The sequence below is a fragment of the Pistacia vera genome, unplaced genomic scaffold (genome assembly GCF_008641045.1).
Source record: "Pistacia vera cultivar Batoury unplaced genomic scaffold, PisVer_v2 Contig474, whole genome shotgun sequence".
Lineage (NCBI taxonomy): Eukaryota > Viridiplantae > Streptophyta > Magnoliopsida > Sapindales > Anacardiaceae > Pistacia > Pistacia vera.
This window is the reverse complement of record NW_022196306.1, coordinates 262,897-281,707: the sequence shown is the minus strand read 5'-3', so window position 1 is coordinate 281,707 and position 18,811 is coordinate 262,897. Positions and strand designations below refer to the sequence as shown.

The 18,811-nt window shown below is 34.0% G+C and overlaps 1 pseudogene; it reads right to left on the bottom strand.

Moving 5' to 3' along the window:
• Positions 1–6,010: 6,010 nt before the first annotated feature.
• On the bottom strand, positions 6,011–7,574 carry LOC116146204 (annotated as a pseudogene).
• Positions 7,575–18,811: the final 11,237 nt, after the last annotated feature.

The window sequence follows — 18,811 nt, the reverse complement described above, 5'->3', positions numbered from 1 at the left end:
ATGACTGAGTTTAAGTTTATATGTGGAAGGTCTACGTGTTTTGTTTACACATTTCAAGGTTTTTTTTTCCTATTTACTTTAGAAACTTTAGTAAATATTTTTGCCTTCAAGTTTATAAAAAAATTAATCTCAAGAAATATGAAATTAAATCAATAGTAAATTTACAGTTATTACAGATATTTAATTGGTTTGCTCCAACTGGGCGGACAAAAGTTTACAGTTGTGACAAGGAGAGATGGATACCCAGGCTTGCATTAAGTGTATTGACTTAAAATCTAGAAGTTGTGAAATAATATAGCTTATATAAATTAATAAAAGAGTCTTTTATTAAAAACCAAACTCCATTAAAGAAATATTGGAATTTTAAAATAAACTTCAAATGTTAAGTAAATTGCCCGACTTTTAAGTAAATTGGTATGTGACACTCTAAGAAAGCCCCTCTCTTCAAATATGAAAATAGAAAAAGTAACTCCAAGCAATCACCATATTTTATATATTACATACTAATTAGCTTTATCAAACTGGCAAGCAATGACATGTACCCATAAAATCGAACACGACATGTACTTTCTTAATCTTTTTCAACAAAAATTACATGAGCAAAAGACACTTCTTTAACAATCTTATTTAGTGCACTGAAAGGGTTTTCCATAAGGAGAAGATAGGTTTTGTTAGGAGTAGTGTCAATTTATATATACAGCTATTAGAAAATATCGCTTTTGATAAAGGTTAGTAGTGGATAAGGATCATAAACTTTAGTATATCATGGAAAATTACTAGTTTTAGAATAATTTATTCTTTGTTCTTTTGCATTTTTAGTTTTATCCATATAATAATTATCTTTGATCCTACTCAAAAGTGGGTATTTTTATTAAATTAATCTACAGTATTATCTGAGACATGTATATTTTTATTCAATAATTAGGTTTTATCTATAAATTGTTCATGTGTTGATATCATCATCACTATGCTGTCCTATATGACAGAAATATTGACAAGATGTTTTACTGTTCAATCAATGATTAAATTTTAAAATCCAAATGGTTCTCAAAGGAAAAAATATTTGAAAAATGAGAGGAAAAATAAGGAAATATTAGGTTGTATTAGGTTAAAATGGCAAGTGTAGTAAGTTAGAGACGTTGGTCACTTGCTGTATAATTCCCTCAAATTTGGAAGAACAATAAAACTCTTATTGTTACTCCTTTTAAATTTAGGTAGTACTACAAAGCGGATATCAATCTTTAGAAACTTTTTATAGTATTTTAGTCACTAGAAAAAATGTAATAAATGGAATTAATGTATTTAGGAGATTTTTTTTTCTGAAAAAAAAAAAAAAAAAAGGATAAAAGTTTGAGTACACAGAAAATGGCAAAAAAACCATGGAGTGCAAGTACTTTAAAGAAAAATTTAAAGATATAAAATAGTTATAAATCATATTAAAAAAATACTTAAAAATTAAAAAGAACTGCATATAGTATTATAAAATAAAAAAATTTAAGCAATAAAAAAATCAAGAAAAATTTATTAATTCTATAAATAACATGTGACCATTTATCCAGACTTAGCCAAAAACATGCTATTATGTCTTTGTCTACTTCTTAAGGTATTAGGCTTTTCAAATTCATATAAATAATTAATTTTAATTTTGTTTGAAAAACGGAATTTCATTATAATACAAATGAAAGTTGTTTATACAAGACTTTTAAAAATTTAATTTGTTACATTTTAAAAATTGGGATCATTCTAATCAAGATTAAAATATGACAACGTATAACATTTAATCTAAAATTATGTATAAATCAGCTTATTAAAAAAAGATAAATATTTTTGGTTTCACATTTGTAGCGAGCTTATTAATTATAGTATCATCATTCTGAGTTGACTAGTTCTACGGGTATGACGGAAAAAAACGCGGGATATGTACCAAATATGGAACCAATGATAGAGTTATTGAAACGTTACACACCGAATGAGTTGACAAAAATATTTGATCTATGATAATATTAAATTTTAATGAAATCATACGGAATTTAAGCGCAGGATTTAATTGGTTGTCCACACTGGGCGACAAAAAGTTCGATACTGTAATCCAGTTGCTGTCAAATAAGATGGTACGTGTCTTGACCTTAAAATCTAGAAGTTGTGAATAATATAGCTTATATAAATTAATAAAGATATTTTATTAAAACCAAACTCCATTTAAGAATATTGGATTTGAAAATAAATCACCAATGCTTTAATAAAATGCGTGGTCATGATAATGATAGTTAATTGGATGATCCAAGCATCACAATTTTATATAACAATAATTAGCTTTATCAACTGGCAGTATTAGAGTCAGATAACAAAATATCTTATACTTATACATGCATCCATAAAATCGAACACGCCATGTACATCTTATGATAGTCAACAAAATACTGAAGCAATGACAAACAGTGGCACCCATAAGAAAAATATCTTAAAGGATAAATTTCATTCAACTTGAAGCTTGGCTAATTATGGCGTCCTACTTAAATACACACCTCTCCTACAAGGAGGTGTTTTGATAATTTTGTCTAGGATGGTCAGCAGTGTAACCAAATGTCGTAGTGAGGTTTAATAAAAAAATTGTCATAAATTCAGAATGGACAAAATACTCTGGTTGACGCTAGAATAATCATCAGCCACACTCTAGAAACGGCAATAAAATATGAAGTAATAAATTGCTACACCAATCACACTGGTAGGCAGGGACCTTCTGTTAAATGTCCACGAAAAGCGTACGTGTCCACATTTGAATGTTATGTATACATAATGATACCAAATGCATGTGACCTGGTGATATCATAGAAACGGCAATGTGCCGTGATGGTCAACACAGTATAATTAATGGCTGTAGTGAATTAGATTGAAATTTTGATAAAGAATGTATGATAGAAGTGGTTGATTAAGGAAGTTGGGAAAAAAAAAAAAAAAAAGTTGAGAAATTGACGAAGACTAGGCCATGCTTTGAAAGCTCAATTTCCTCCAAAAGATTTATCTAAATGCAAATTTTGTCGCCAGACTTTTGTTCTTGCTTTAGCCATGCATGTGCGTATGAGCAAACAAACATTCAAGCATACAATGACAACAAAATTAAACAGCAGCACCAATAGGAGATTATGACCTCACCTAAAGTGTTCAAAACCGAGCAACTATGTGCTTCCCATAAGTGTATTTCTTCAGAGCCGACAATGAACCTTTATCGATTGATCAATGCTGCCCGTTGTATTCATACATTTTCAAGAATTTTTACCACATAGAAAATTGGTCCTTCATCAATCTGATACATGGAAATTCAGAACTCAAGAGTCAGCAAAGAGAAAAAAAGACATACCTCAAAAAAGGCAATGACGTGAAAGATAATAGTAGAATTTGTAAATTACGAATAAATTGTCTCACCAATAAATTGTCATTTTCTTGATTGCCCATAATCTCCTCAATCAATAGCTCCCGCTCGAGCAGATCACCATACTCAAAAACTTCTCAACAACATTTGATGCATATTTATGTGACTCAACTGTACAATTTTTCCAGCCACCTTGCTGATAATTTGGCTTCTTCATTGGATTTACCCCTCTCCAGAACATGCTACGAGCAGTATAACCAATTCATATAAAGTATGAAAACCATCAGAGAGATCAGAACATCTTACAAACAAAAAGAAAAGGTGGGTAATTTAGGCAGTAAAAAACTCAGACAAAACATGACTTTGACCAACTAAAAACAGAACCTCATAAAGCACTAAAGACCGGAAGAATAATATGCAAACACACACTAATTCACAAAGCAAGCTAATAAATGTAAAATCAGAATACTATTCAAAGGTCAAGGCTACAATATACTAAAAAAAGGGGGATGACCACAGCAGACTTTTAGAGGGTGCTTTAGCCTTAGTTCACAAGAAGAGAAACCCTTTCCCTTCATCTTGTCACTAGGAAAAAAATATATCAGATGGAGTAGGAATAAAAACTCCTTTGCAAGGCATGAAATTCTCAATCCAACATCAGAGAAGAAAAAAAAATGCAACAAAGCAAAACTCAAAATCCAAAATCAATAAATCCATAATTCAAAAAAAAAAAAAAAAAAAAAAAAAAAATTAATGTGAGTAGAAAAGTCCAAAAAATCTCATTCTAGAGCAAATTTGTCACCATATGTTTGCTCACCAAAAAGCCTGAAAAAGACACTCCACATGCAAGTCTCATATGAACTTGTGCGGGGAACAACGCAGTATATAAATTAGATTTGTATGATGCTGTTAGCCATCAATTAATCTGTCTAGTACAATTAGATATGCAAACCATCTGACAGTAATACCAAATAAATATGAAGAATCATCTACTCACCAACGGTGAGATCATAAGCATTGGTGAATGAAGGCCAACAATGCTAAACTATTAACAAAGTAATGAACTCGGTGGAAAAGCTAAGACAACTACAAGTCTAATCAAGGCAAATAAGATGTGTGATCAACTAGTTCAAAGAAAGAGTTGAGGCATATACAAACAAATAAATTTGTGTTGGAATAAAGAAGCAAAAACACACCATTTATGAGAAACGACTTGTTTCTAAGCACTTAATAGCAGTTGATCTATCCAACAACAATTAAAGATAAGTAAACAGCACAAAGCACACATACCTACCTGGGTAACATAGTTCCCACTGCAGCATAGCAGTTCCAAAGTTTCATCCACTATACATTGACCTGTTGTTCATCGAACAATGCTCCAAAACTCTATTGAAAAGAAAAAAATAATAGTTCATCAAAACAAATGGGATTCAAATAATAATAAAAGAAGTCTGGGGGATCTGTATTCCGATCACCAACCATATGGATGTGTAGAGCATGGCAACTTGACCTCGAAAAGCAGAAATAAAAATCCAATTTTTCTGTAGGGACACTTTCTTACACTTCTGATCACATGATTCCTCATACGTACAATCTCAATCAGCCATCAAGCTCAAGGACTAATTATGTTTTCGATCAAGCTCAATGACTCAAGGGCTGATTAAAAAAAAAAAAAAAAAAAAAAAATATAAAATTTCAAACTGAAGAATATAGGTATACTTGGACATCATTCAAGCAAAATTGATGCATTGTTTCAAGGAAAATAAATTCACACGCCCTTAGAACTGAAAAGAACCCCCCCACCCACACGATATAAACACCAAGAAAAGGAAAAGGTCATAAGATAATATGAATATAAAAGGAATAACAAGATTAACTAAAAGCAAGAATAACATACAAGCTATGATGAAAATCAGAGAGTTTTATTACATTAACACACAAAATTCTAGACAAGTTGCCTACCTACAAAATTATATGCAACAACCTTGCGCTACAAAAGCATAAACATCCAAATGGTTCAATGTCCCACTATTGAAATCAAAAGTCAATTTAAACAAAGGGATGAATAAAGATTTGATCAAAATCAATGGACTAAGTATAGCACTGGAGGGAAAGAAGACTCAAGCAATTCAGGGGAAGGAAAAAAAAGCAAGTTCACCGTCTCACAAAATCAGGTGTGGCAAATAAATGTTTTCGACTTTGGACATAACCAAGTAGACAAAATCAGATAAATAAGTTATAATGAATCCACAATGAGGAGTATAGCCTCACTATGCCGTCATACCTTAAGGATCCCTCTCTTTATATACAAGACAGATTTCCTTCAAAGAGAGAGTCCAGTTCTGCCCCCTCTCCCCACAATATTCCTGCAAAAGTTCTTATTTAATTTGGTATCTTTCTTCCGCACTGAAAGCCTTCCCTTGGAATTTACTATGCTTTAGATTGCCCAATCTACTCCAAAAAGGTGGTGCTGTATCTGTTGATGTCTCAAATTCCAGTCAAACATTCTTAAATGACTAAATTACCTTAAAGGCCCTTTAAATTTATGAGGCCTGTGGGGCCTAAAAAGAAGGCTAAAAGCTTTTAAAGCCAGCACCAATCAGCTGAATATCATGAACAGCCAAACCTCTCGCATGAAGGCTACCATAACCACAAAACAATGCATAGAAGAAGCCAATGTACCACTAAATTTAAAGAGATATATTCGAGATAATTAGCCCACCTTCTGTATACACGGCAGCCATACATCTGAAACTTAAAGGCAGCATCTGGCCAACAATTTCTCTGCAAGCTCCTTCTCTGCTCAGGACTTCCATGCTCAAAAAACTGTAAAATCAGAATTCAACAAGAATAAATAGCATACAATACAGAGTTCAAAAGTCCAGTAAGATAATTTGCTTAAATAATATGCATTTAGGACCAATATTGTTGAAAAGCATACCTTTGAATAAAATAATTCCCAAAATATCAGTCATTAATTTTGAAGCATGTGGAAGAACTTCTTTGAAAAAACGACACCTGTCTTCAAAACTGCAGTGCTCCAGCTTCTGCTGAAAAATTGACTCCCCTGTTGATCCACATTGAAGTGAGTATGCATGCAAATTGATTTTCATATAGGAGACAGTCAAACAATCTCATGTAGGCTTTAGGCAACAAAAACTCAGTAAAGAAAAATGCCTGAATTCTACTATACGCCTACTATGTCCGAGAGCTCAAGCTTTTGCGCATTGCTGGATTCAGTTCTTCAAGAAATGAATGCCTCTTGGGGTCATCAAGATGTTTACTCCTTTTGCCCTTGCCATCCAGGATAGATACCTGTATTTCTTGTTACCCTGAGGATACCTTAATCATTTCGACAACTGGATGACTTGTTCCACCAACTGGTAATGATGGCACAGTGGACTAGAAATAGGCGATACTGGAAATTGTGCCATGACACCCACTGGAGGACCCCAAATTACCACCAATGCAATTCCCAGTTTTCTAGGATTGGAATACCCGAGACTCCCATTGTGGAGACAGAAGTTCTGATCCCCAAATAAGCAGCAGAAGGGGCTCTTTCAGTATAGAAGAATCAACCTGAGCCAGTACCATTACTTGAGGGCAACCTAAATACTGAACTGAAGCACCGTATGCATCCCCAAAGGTGTTGAAAGTATTGCGTTTGAAGAGGATTCACAAAAGAAGGTTGCAGCATCACATGGTGTCCATAGAACTTCTGAGTTGCAAATCACCCATACGGGTATGTTTTCTCTGTTGAAATCCGTAGTTTGATATTAAGCTTGGACGAAGTAGCATCCAAATGGCATAGGAACAGAGACCATGGGGAGGGTATCCAGCAACAATCTGGGAGAAATGCAGAATTCAGAGATATCACCTGCATTGTAGTGCAGAGCATACACACCAGATGGCTGAAAATTAAAATGATTACCTGATGGCATATAGGTTCCACTGTTGAACAAGGAGTAGTTAGAACAGGGGATTGCATTGATAGTTGCACCTCGATAGAAGAGAACTTAGCATGTCCATCGGAGTTTTCCATGCCACTTTGGATATGATCATCCTGGTGATGCTGTTGACCCTGAACCTGATATGGGGTTCTTGTTGTGCCGAGGATACTGTTGCAGCATAATTCTCCATGATACTGGCTCTTATTGTTTCTTTCAATCTCTCTCTGCTTGAGGGGCAACAATAACTGACACATCATCCCCCAATCAACAGTTTTAGTGTGGTATCATCAATTTTCAGTTCTGAGAAGACCCTGCTCCATCAGGAGCTGTTAAACTAGAAAAGACATAGCTAGAGAATCATTTTTGGATATTAATGCAGTATCAGTGAATCTAAGGCAGATTTATCCACCCAAACATCAGCAGAGCCATTGATCTCTGACTTCTGAAAGGAATAGCAGAAACATCAAAGTAACTGCATGGACCTGTGATCAGTTGGTCATCTGTCGTTGCATGCTTGAGGAGCGAGACTGATATATACAGGAGAAGGGGTACAAGGGAAATCTTCCTACAACACACACAAAAATGAAGCAAAAATCAACAACACAAATAAAAAGACAACATTATTGTCAACTCAAGATTTTAGCTTAATGGAGAGCAGAGCCTAAAAGGATAAAATGTCACACACTCAACACTGGTAGAGCACCTTCATCCAAAGTTACCAAGTTGATGGCAGAAAAAAAAAAAAAAAATCATATTGCAAAATATAAGAAATTCCAATTGTTTGTGGTACAAAACATCCAAATCCAGGTCACAACAAAAGTGAAATGCCCAAGAAGATTCAAGAGTATGAGCAAGCATGAGGTCGGTAATTCAGACTGACAATGTAAGAAACTAAGGAAACATTTAGTATGAATCCCAATCATTTCTGTTTAGAAAAAAATATTGAGTAACTTAAGAAGTGTCTTTGGGAGTTTCAAAGTTTTAGGATACAGTCTTAAGAACTACTTTAAAATCTATAAATAAACTTTTTTTCGATGTTCCTTGTCAATGATATCAAAAAGCTGTCTAAGCTTTAAAATTGTTTCCAATTGCTAACAAAAGCCCTAGAGAATTTGTTTTATTACTATTGTTATGTAAACCACTTATACCAATTATCAAGCCTCAATTGGTTCAGACTTCCTGCAACTCACTGACATTAATAATTACAAAAAAAAAACGAATTACACTGTGATGCAGACGTTTTCTGCCCGTTGTCTGAAGCTGTCTGGAGACCTATCATCTATTCCTCCTTATGAATAGAGAGAACTAGACAGATGCAAGGCTCCACTGCCATTATCATCTAATGCAGTAGACCTCAATTATTGCCAGACACACAAATATGGCGTACCAACGCCGATTCTCTGTGAAATAAGAGTGGAGGAAGTCTGTGGATTCAAGTTCATTAGAGCAGTAATACGCAAAATAGGCTGGATCAGAACGCAGTTGCTCTCGATTCAAAATGTCCAAGAGTCGCTTAAACTTTCCAAGCCTAATTCAGACCAGAGTTTTGTTTAGCTAAAAGGTTTCCATAGCTGCAAATTACCCTTCCCAACTTGGTGGTGCACTACCACTTCGATTTGGAAATTGTGCTTGGTCTCATGAAATCTGCTCTTCAAAAGCAATCCCAATCTCTGTTACCATATTCCTCAATTGGGAACCACACATGCAGAATCTTGGAAGAGGGCCAGTTTCTAGCTTACGCTTTCACCATCCTCATAGGGCTCTCTGTTGCCACTGATTTAGGGATAATTAGCCACTTTTTTCTCTGAAACAAGGACATTCAAATATTGCCTGCATGATACAATGTCAATTCTCAATTAAAAATCATATATTTCCTGAACATGCAACAGAATGCAAAAAATGCCTGTACAAACATCCAGCATCTAATGGTTAGATAGTCAGTCATGAAGGAATACTGCCTAAGAAAGAGAGGTGGGCAATAGCCATAAAGATGTCGTATGGAAGTGAAGTGCATCCTAAGCTAAAGGTTAACAACTAATGTTATCATGGCAGGGATACACGACAAAGAATCACTCAGGGGGTGCTATAGTACGCCCAAAGTGGACTGACCATTATGTCAACAAAATGTTCTCGCCATTCCAAATTTACAGGTAAAAATATTTAACTGTAACTGAAAATATTGGTCAAAGACAGCTCCTCGTATACAGCCAAGAAGATTGTCCAAGACAAGGCCCTTCTATTCTTATCTCTTTTCTATCTTCCATTCATTAACGCCACAATGGCCAAAATACTCACTTTGTGAAACTTTATATTACCGTATAAAATTGAGCAAAAGCTATAAGCTATCATACAACTGATACATGTTTTCTCACTAATTCAAAGGAACTGCTTCCTTAACGATTCTCTTTCTTTCTTATCCTGCTCAACAATAAAGGTTTCCCCTTTGTAATCACTCTCTCACACTGTTAACAGGTGGTCTTCAGCCCCTCAAAAATCTCCCAATAGAGCAATGTGTAAGGAAATTAATTTTCTCACTCAAGAATAAAAACAAACAACATATTCTTGTAATCACTTAGAACCCTTCACTACCAACAGAGTGGATTATGTGAAAACATATTCTCTAAAAAAATCCGTCCAAGTTTGCAAACCACTTCTCCTTCCTACTGCCAAGCCTTAGTCCCTTAGCCAATAAAGACAATAATAACCGAATATATTGGGCTGAGAGAACCAAAACTAAAAGCTACCTTTTACGCACAACCTTGCGCCATCAAAAAGCATAGCTGAGAGACGTCTGAGTATACTCTCTGTTTGTGAACGCCCACACATTTTGGCTTCCTAGAGTAGAACCCAGGGTGGCAACATATGCGATGGTGGGTTCCTCCCCTGTACTTGCCCCATAGCCACCAATAACCAAACTCAAGAAAGATATTTCATTATGTACCTCTTTTAGAATAAAACTCTATTCCTTTTTCTCTACACACACCATCTCAATTAAAGAAAATGAATATATTACTCTTAAGATTTAAAATCCAACAAATTTGAACAAACTCAATTATAATCTTAATATATATTTTAAAATGATAATTTTTTTTGTATCTGTATTACAGTTAAATCTCGAAAAAATTAACATCCTTATAATTATGAAAATTTATTAATAATTGATATATTATTTAATGAATAAATTATTAAATTATATTAAGGAAGCATTTTTACTTCCTTTCCAAAATATTGAATTTAATTAGTGTACCATATTGTGGTACATTATGTGGTATAGAGGAATAGCGGTTGGTGGAAAATAACTCATTAGCAAAATTATCAATTTACCACATTGGTCCCAGTTGGGACTAACAAAAATATTATTAATCAAGGTTAATTTATGAGTGTTAATTCGGATTAACTATATCCGTTTGATATCTCTTTGTTTTCATGACATAGCAAAAGCCACTTACATTAGCATAATAATTAAAGTAAATAATAATTATTATCAAAATAAAACATATTTAGATTTTGTGGATATCATTATAAGAAATAATAAATTGAATTTAAATTAATATTTATTATCAATTACTAATTATAACACATATTATTTTTTTTTTTTTCCACTAAATAAATTGGTGACTGGAGAGTGGTGGGGTAGAGGAAACCAATTTGCTTAGAAATATTAGAAATATCCCTTCAATTCTAGAGTTATCAGTAGGAAGCCTTAGAATTGGAATTGGTGCTCCCAGGTGCCATTTACTGCTAACTCTCTCTCCTCTCTGGGAAAAAACCTCGTAAATATCTGGAATTGTATGAAAACTCTCGGACTAGTACACATCGTTGATTTCTAGATTGGGAACACCTCTGATGCACCATCTGGGCAAAAAAATCCATACAGCTTTTTTTCAGTTGCGTTTTGGCCATCAATTACTGATCATCACACTAACTGAAGTTTTTAAAAAGCGGACCCACTTGTTGACTCGTCAATGGTCTGGTCGCGAGTGGGCCAGCGATGGACGCTCGATCTGAACGGTAATAGCATATATCTAAATAATTCAATTAATTGTTAAAGTTCAAAAACCTGGTAAATACATCCCTAAAATTACCTATAAGCCCTTATAGTTTAAAAAAAGCAAATACACCAAAGGTTTTATATTAATATTTTTTTCTCCTCCCATCATTCCATTTCTCCTTTTTCTCACTCCATATCACTTTCTTCTTTCCTTTTCTCTCTCTCTCTCTCTCTCTCTCTCTTCCCATCACTCCCCGGCACTTCTTCTTTCTTCTTTCTTAACACATTCACGTCTTCAACTTTCTCTTTTTCAAACATTCGGTCTCTCCACTGTAATTTTTCTCTCATCTTCTCTTTCTTCTTCTCATCCCTCTTTTCTTTCTTCTAGTCTTCTTCCTTACTCTTTTCTTGTCTCTCTTCTCTTTCTTCTTCTCTCCTTCCTTACTTCTCTTCTTACATTGTAGATTTAGAGTAAGTGAAAAAGAGTAGAAGATGAAAATGGAAGATGCAATTTGTTTTTTTATTCAAATGAAATGGAGAATGAAACAGTGCTGCAAATTGGTTTGGAGTTAGAAATATTATTTTTAGGATTAGAACCCAAAAATAGCAACCGTTTTAGCCTCAACACCGGCGGTTTTGTATTGTTCCGCCGGTCCATTTCCAGCCAAAGCGGGTTTAATGAATTCAATTTTATGATAAACGGACCAAAGTAAAGGCCGGCTCCCGGTCGAATCGGCCAGTCCTGGGTTAAAACAGAGACTAATGTAGCCTTTCTAACAACTAAACTTATCACAATCATCTAAATTGAATCTCACTCTTCTCTAACGGTACGCATCTCTACTCATGTCTTCCTAGAAAATTTATACTCAAAAATATCCTTTTAATCGGGGATATCACAATCATCTAAAAGAATGTATGATAGAAGGTGTTGATTAAGGAAAAAAAAAAAAAAAAAAAAAGGTTGATGAATTGACAGAAGCTAAGGTCATTAAGTTTCATCTTTAGGGTTGATGACGTTTTAAAAGTGTTGTAATGGAGAGATTAGTAATAAGTTATAATCAATTATAGTTAATAGTTTTGAGACAGTGTTGGTGGAAAGATGGAAATAAGTTAATGCATTCAGTCTTGAGCTCAACTTTTTTTAATTTAAAAAAGTATTGTATATATAGTGAAGTGATTTTAAATGAGTCTTAATGCAAAATCATTTATAATCAAAATAATATTTAATTTAAAAAAAAAAAAACTAATTCATATAATACAAATGTCAAAGTTTTCTTATACAAAACTTTTAAAATTTTAATTAATAACATATTTAATTTGTATGATTCTACTCAACTAATAAAATATTTACACTGTTCTTTTTCTTCTCTCTTCTAATGTGGCAGTAGTACACTTATCAGACCTCTGCCAATCTCTGTTCGACCACAGCCTTTCGCCTTCGATTCTTACACTGTCTCGCTCTGATGATTCCGTCAATCTCGGCCTCAAAGCTTCCTCGCAATACTCAACCACAGTGTGTCGGCCGATAGGGATGACCCGATAGGTTAGGGTTTCAAGTGTGGGGCAATGAACAGATTCAGTTTGTTGTTCCATCACTCTGATCACCTTTTCTTCTCGATCTCTTGGTTAGTTTTTGCTTGTTGATTCTTTATTTTGTTTGTTTGTTTTGTTGCTGTTCGACTTTGGGAAATGCCTTAATTTTATGTTGGTGTTTTGTTTCCTCTTGTTTAAATTTTGATGTGGTTGGGGATTGATAGCTATTTAAAAATATAAGGTCTCTTAACTAAAGATGGTGACAAATGCACTCATTCTTCTCATGCCCATGCTAAAGTGAGGTATGCTAGGTCCAACAATGCACAGCTTAGATATGGATGGAGTCACTGTTTTAATGAGGTTGTTAGTGAGTATATTGTGATTTTTATAAGAAGCTTATAATTCTCTATTGTAATGGCATGGTTTTCGAAAATGTTCAGTGTAGGAAGAAAGGCAGAGGCAACAACATTGGTCTCAAATTTGGCATTACTAAAGCTTTTAATATGTATGCTGGGTTTGTTCTTTGTGTTCTAGCAGCCTGTGGGTTTGATCCAATCTTCATCAATTGGGTTAAGGTGTTGGTGCACGCAGCTAAATTATCACATCTCAGTGAATGGCTCTCCTAAAGGTTTATCTGACTTGTAATAAAGGGGTTAGTAAACGATATCTTCTCATTAATAATCTCAGAAGCACATTAGGAATTATTGGACAAGAGACTTGGATCCACACAAATTTGTTACGTGTCTTGGAAGAAGTTTGAATCATTTTTCAGAGGAAGGTTGATTTTCTTTTGCTAAAGAACTCATCAGAATCAAGTTCTTGCATTTTTTTTCAATTTCGTTAGTGTGTTGGTAAAGGGAAAGGAGGAATTTTCCATTTTTGATGACATTAGTCAAGTTGAGAGAAGCATAAAACTGAATTTCTGTAAATTTCTATTAATGAGAAGATATTGTTTGTAAAGAGTAGCGTCTCTTATGTACAGCCTAGCAAAGCTTAATCAAGTTCTAACGAATGTAATAACTAACGAAACCAGGTATTATGAGCTCACTTGGAACATTTGATTTGACGACACCTTAGTCAAGGATTTTTTTTCTTTACAGCTCAACATCTAAAATAGAGCTGCCTCGTCAACAAACACAAAAACCTTATGTGTTAATCATATCCAAGAATACAGGTATAGAGTGAAAAGCAAAATTTGCTTCTGATAAGGTCTTTAAAAGGGTAATAGCCGCAGCCAAATACTCTCAGCATTTTTAAAATCTGCTGTGTATTTTTTTAATTGTCCTCTTGTGTGTATTTTTTTAATCTTTTAAGCTAAACACATGTTTCTGAAGAGGAAAAGCTACAGTAACTAACCAAGTCCGCATTTCATTAATTGACATGGACTTCTTAATTGACTGAACTAACCTCTTAAAAACAGAAACTAGTTTTTAAATTGGAATTTTAAATTTAGAAAACGTTTATGTGAAAAAGTTGAATAGTAATTAGTAGTAGTGGTATTACTCTTAAATATTGGCATTAAATTTGTGATTAGTTGGTTAAACTGCGAAGTGATTCACTCAAGTAAATGTCATTGGTTCACTCTCTCATCCAAAGAATAAGAGAGGAGCACGATTGTGTGTTATAGTTGTTGCGGTGAGTATAGGAATAAGCTTTAGCTTTCTTTTGGGATGATGGAATCTCTATTTTATTAGTAGTTTTACTTTTGTGGGTCTTTAGATGTATGTTTGATATACTTTGTAATGCAAATGATATGCTGGTTAACTGTTCCATTACATAGAATGACTAATATTGTCTCACATGCAGGACTACTGTTCTGTCCTAGGGGTGTCAAAAAATGCCAGTAAATCTGAAATAAAATGGTATGCAGATTTTCTTTTTCTTTCTTTTCTATTTTGTCCAAATTGTTCTATTAACACACTTTTCTCTATGTCTGTTTTTTTTTTTTTAAACTGTGTATAGATGAGACTTTTATTACATTATCCTATGCTCTTTCAAGTCCATGGTAATAGAGAATCTGTTTTGTGTGTGCAGAATTAACATTAATTTGTTTCCTTATTGTTGCTTTTAAAAGGAAGCAGTTCATAACTTGAAAAAAATAACATTAGGTTATGTGCTAGAATATGACTTTCTTTTCGGGTCTTGGGTGGGTGATTGGAGGAAATATTATGGTGGGATTGTGTTCGCCCGTCCTTAAGTACTTGATCTATGTAAAATAACAGATCTATTTGCTTGGGTACAATGGCCTATGATGAGATTATCCAGCTAGGTGGAAACTTGAATTATCCAAAGTTATGAAGAAGAACATTTGTTTCCTTATTCACAGACCGTACCCCCATCCACCTGCATAAACACTAGTTAAACTTGTGGGTTGTGTTTTTACCATAAGGCCAAAAAATGTATCCATAATCTAATATCATAAAATTGAGTAAAATACTAAAATAAAAGACTTAAAAGAAGATAACAGTAGACTCCAATTCCAAAATTTCTTAATTATCAAATAATATTTACCCCTAAAACTAAAATAACTTGGATTGTTTTTAATTTTCCTATCAAGTTAAAAAATACCCCATTGCTCTCCCTCGACCCCAGCTAGATTAAAAAAAATCAGTTTCCCTTCCTCTCCTTCCCCGTTGTATAGAAGAATTTGGTCTTCAAATCAGCCGGTAGTGTGTCGATCATAAATAAAATCGAAATCCAAGGCGGACGATAAGTACAATTTGAAGAATCCATCTGTGAGAGAATCTTACAGGAGGTTAAAGAGGAAATCTAACATCAGATGATTCATCAGCCTTCTCACTCGAGGTGTATGACTATCATATAGTTTTATATATTTCAGTAATTTTTAAAATTTTCCTGGTTTTTGAAAATAATTAGCGAAGAGATCTATTGTTATTCAATTTCAGGGCTTGTATGGATACTTATTTTTGTGTGTATTTCAATATTTATAGATTATAAAAAATTTGATTTTTTGGAAGTGTGTTTTTGTTTTGTTTTTATTATTGTGAATTGAAAAATTGGAGTCTCATGCAGAATTTATTATTAGTTGCATAAGTGTAACGTAAATGAGTTTTAAATCAATAGGGCTTCCTGGAGTTGAATTTACAAATGAAGCTGAATGGGATAGATAAAGTTTATAATTACAGTTTTCTCATTTAAGTTTGTTTAATTACGAGTGATTATTATAACTTAGAAGAGAAAGGAGTAGTGATTAATTTTACGCAAGGATTTGGTCATTATCATGGCTTAAGTTTTTGAATGTGATCCAGGAAAAAAAAAAAAAACCAAAAAAATTAGTGACACTTAGAAGTAAATGGTTTAATATGCCTACTGACTAGTGAATTTTCTTTTGAAAGGGGTCTTCCCTTTCAATTTGGTTGTTTTTGTGCTTTATGCAAGTTTTGGTGTTGTAAGCTTATAGTTTTTGTTCACAGGAGAATATATTGAATGGCAATTCGCCATCAGGGGTCCGTGTGATACTGAACTGAAGGTGGAATCTATCATGGACGGATTCAGTTGCCGGATGATCCATTTAACGCCCCATCTTATGCTGTGACTGTACAGATATTGCCCTCTTAAAAAGCATTGCTCCTCATCTCTGGTTATTATGTGCTAATTGCCTTTATATGCTTTTGGTTTTCAGCTAATGGGCGCTGTTGAAACCCAGACTAAGATATGCTTAAGCATTTCAATTACCATCCAAAGCACTGGCAACATCATGAAGTGGTAAATTTTATTCTTCTTGGCTTTTTGTGGATATGATTTGAGTGGTCTTCTCGAAGATCCATTCTGTGGACAATATCATGAAGTGGGGTCAGTCTAAGTTTATATCTTTTGAAAAGCAGTATAAACAATTGAAAGCAGTTCAAGCATAGTGTTCTTTTGCAAATATTTGAGTAAAGATGTATCTGTGCTCTTGTATCTTATAAATCTTACATTTAAAGTAGCTTAGCAAAATACCACTTTCTCTAAAGGTTGGTGGTAGCATTCATTTATAGTGGTGCTCATTCTCTTGTAGTCAATAATAGCTTGATATATCAGGACTGTCGACCATTGTAGCCTGCATAGAATTTGTTTAGTTCTGGCAATGCTTCGCGATGGTTAGATATCTGCCTAATGGATGAATTTGGTTGCTTGAACTATGCTGCAAAGTCTATTTTCCAAAATGCTGAAGATTTTTCAATTGGCGATATGCACAAACATCTGTTATTCTAATTTTTGCCTTTTGCAGTGCGTACTGCCTTGTAGCACTAATTGCATCATGTCTACCAACCCAAATGGTGCATGGGGACCACTAGATTATAAGGAAGAAGAGAGGTGTGTTTGGCTATCAAATCTCGAGAAGCTGCCCAAAGATTTGGGACTCCTGAACGTCAGAGCTCATTGATGAGGTATGTTTTAGCCAATCTTTCTTGTGTGTTTTAACATTATGCATGCTTTGGTCTAATTAACTTTGGATGACAGATTCATGAATATAGTTAAGCAAGGCACCCCTGTTCCTCAACTCAGCCCTTTAGAGTGCTCGAAGAACACCCTGGCAACAGGGAGGGTGAGGCCGAAGAAAGTTCCCAAGATGCTGGGGGTATGCCCTCCCAGGAAGGGCTTCCAAATCCTGCTGTGGGTGAAAGGATTAAGAAGAAATTCAGAAGGTTTCTGCCGATGCTAATCGCAGCCCGACAGTCGCTAGAGCATATCACAAGAGGCTCCTGCCAATGCTAATCCCAGCCCTTCAGGAGTTAGAGCATCAAGATAGATTTATGTTGAGGCTCAAGTGATCATCTCTGCCGCCAAGGGCAGAGATGAGGGTTAAAAACCTGTTGATGATCGCTGTTCACGTGGGCGCTGGTGGACGTACGACTGCAATTTTGGTCTTTTGCTGAAGAAGTTTATGAAATACAGTGGCCATGGTGCTGTCTTATGGAGGAGTCATAGAAGATAGTGAATGGTTTTAATAGGTTGACCGTTTGAATTGGCATCTGTAGTAATAATGGGCTAAAATATTATCACAATTTCCATTGGATCGGTTAGTATTGTATATGAAATTATAATACAGTTATCAACTCATTTCATTTTCAATTGTAATCATTATATAATAGTATCATTTCTTATTCAGATACGATGTATGACTCCTTATGGCACGATATTGTAATGTTCTCAATTTCTAGTTTTTAAATTAGTTCAGTAAGAAGTTGAAATATTTATTATGGAGAATTTTTAAAATCTAATGATAAAAAATTAGCAAACTATTTAATATTATTTAAATTGGAAAAACAAAAGTTTCAAAATAAAATAAACATCTTAGAAAATGTATCAAAGAATTATTCTGTATTAAAAATATTTTAAAAAATTTACTAAACAATTATTCGGCTTATTTAACTCTGATGTAATTTTTAAATATATCAAAGACATTTTCAATTCGAATCCAATTCGATTTGATTCAACTGAACTCAACTTAAACACTTTATCACAATAACATTTTTTAAAAAGTGTAACAAAACAAGTTAGTATTTGTTCACTAAATCATTGCTTTCACATTGGAAACATTGGCGTGCTGCGTTGGAAGTACTAGAGAGTTGTGTTGTATTCAATGAATTTGGGGAGCCTTTGGAGAGAATGATAGAATTATTTAGTTGGGGCCCAAAGCTCTTGTTTGTGAATGGTTGCTTTAAATTGAATGTCCCCACTTGTTTTTTTAGTTTACTTTGTGAAGACAAACTTTCATAAAATGACAAGAAAAAAAGAAAAAACTAAAAATTTTGGGGAAAGAAAAAATGTTATCCATTAAAAAAATGGCGTAACCCAAGTGTGGAACACGTCCCGCTACATTTAATGTTTATAGTCGTGGTTGATTCAATTAGATATAATTTCCATTTCTTTAATAATAACTACAAACTGAAAATTCAACTTCATTATTTTATTTAGTCTTGAAATCTTTATAAGTTTTCAATTAATGGCGAGGAGACACAT